Below are 1,859 nucleotides of genomic sequence, written 5' to 3'. Positions count from 1 at the left end.
TCATCACCATCTATGTAACATATTCATTTAGAAGGTCAAAAAGGTCAACTCCATGATGACAGGAATCTCTGTTTCATTCACTGCTGTTTCCCACATGCCTAGATAGTGTCTTCCATATGGTTATTCAAATTAATATTTGTTATTCTCCTGCAGTCATGTACAGGAGACCCTGTGAAATTGTCTCCTCTCCCTTCTCAACCTATCTCTTCTCTGGGGCTTTTCACCTTCCCTCCCCATGTTTTCCACTGTCCTGATGGACTAAATCTCAGCCAACCTGAGTCTTTTTGTAAGTTCTCTCCCAAACCGGAAGGAACTTCCCCTTCCTTTGTGATAGTAACTTCCCTTATGTCATATCCTGTATTCTTCTCATGTTAGGGATTATGATAAAACTTTACACTCAGTCCTCCAAGCTTAAATTTTTGTAGCAAAAATGAGTTTAACAACTAGCCATTAAAATAAATGAGCAATCCAATGTGGATACACTGGGGGGTCACTCTTCCCAGGCTCAGTCCAGGTGGCCTAAGGGGAGCACAGGCCTCTGCTCCATGATGTACAGTCCCTTTCCACGACGTTGGAGATGAAGCTGGGCCTCGAGCCTGCACCTGTGTAGTCCTACAGCTTCTCAGAGTCCTATAGACAATGACTGAGGAGACAAACCATGCAGGAAACATAGCTCATATTAAAAATTAAAATTAAAAAACCTTAAATAGGAATGTTAAAAATAAGTGAATAAATAAATAAATAAGCAAGTAAGAGCGGAGTAAATGAGGGTGCTTTGGCTGTGTAAAATACCCCAAAACTTAGACGCTTAAAACAATAATCTTGTTTGTCAGTCTTCAATTTGAGCAGAACTTGACAAGGGCATCTTGTCTTATTCCACGTGGCATCATCCAAGGTAAGTCCCCTCCTTGGACACAACACTCAATAAGCAAGAAGTACTCATGGAAAGGCAGCCTCTGCATACAATGGGAGATACCTTAGGGAATACAGAAGAAATATAAGGTGTTTTCCATGCCTTCAGAGGCCACTGACCAGCTGTCTGCCGGGTCTGCTTTTCAAGCCTTGAATCACTCTGCTATTGCCTTCTTGGTGCTTTCCAGTGCTCCTATATAACACAGGAGTAGTTTAACATAGTAGTTAAGGGCCTGTGCTTTGAAGTCATGTGGACAATTATGTGACCTTGGGCAAGTTACTTATCTTTTTGAACTTTAGTGTCCTCATCTGTGAAATGTGATAGTATTATTAACCTTATGGGGTACCTGTGAGGATTAAAAGTATAACTGTATGTGTAGAAATTAAGACAACTTTGGAAATAAGAAAGCATGGCTCAATGCAATGTGGTTTATAGATAATGTGGAATTTGTTGATTTACATAATTGAAAAATCCAGGGTTATGCCACTTTTAAGTGTAACTTGATTTGGGAGCTCAAATGCTATTACAAGGACTTAGTCTTCCTTCATCTCCAGTTCTGTTCTTTTGTTTTGTTTTGTTCAAGTCTCCAGGTGGTGGCAAGATGGCAGCCAAGAAGCCCAGATCTACATTCTCCCATGTTCAAGTCCAATATTCAAACTTCGGAAGTCTTGGGCCTGACTGTCCTTAATCTGAAGATAGTCAAGTGCTTAAAAATAATTAACATTATCATAATCACTTCCATGACTATCATCACTGGGATTAAATTTCAGTCATGGCTATTGCAAACAAATATGACTCAACACTATTCTCAAAACCTTTTGAATACTCTTTCTACATTTGATAGCTCCCCATACTATGCCTATTCCACTGCTAAGCACCACCCCACACAACCCAACCAGCACCACCACCAATGCTGCCATTCAGTTTCTTCCAATCCTATGCAACC

At 40.3% G+C, this 1,859-nt stretch overlaps 1 non-coding gene across 1 annotated transcript; it reads left to right on the top strand.

Annotated features, from left to right (window-relative positions):
- The first annotated feature begins 468 nt into the window (after window positions 1-468).
- LOC111764678 (small nucleolar RNA SNORA73 family) lies at window positions 469-673 on the top strand. Its single transcript, XR_002797236.1, has one exon. It is a non-coding gene; the product is annotated as a small nucleolar RNA SNORA73 family (small nucleolar RNA).
- The last annotated feature ends 1,186 nt before the right edge of the window (window positions 674-1,859 follow it).

The sequence above is a fragment of the Dasypus novemcinctus genome, chromosome 1, assembly GCF_030445035.2.
Source record: "Dasypus novemcinctus isolate mDasNov1 chromosome 1, mDasNov1.1.hap2, whole genome shotgun sequence".
Classification (NCBI taxonomy): domain Eukaryota; kingdom Metazoa; phylum Chordata; class Mammalia; order Cingulata; family Dasypodidae; genus Dasypus; species Dasypus novemcinctus.
This window is presented reverse-complemented; position numbering and strand designations above follow the sequence as displayed.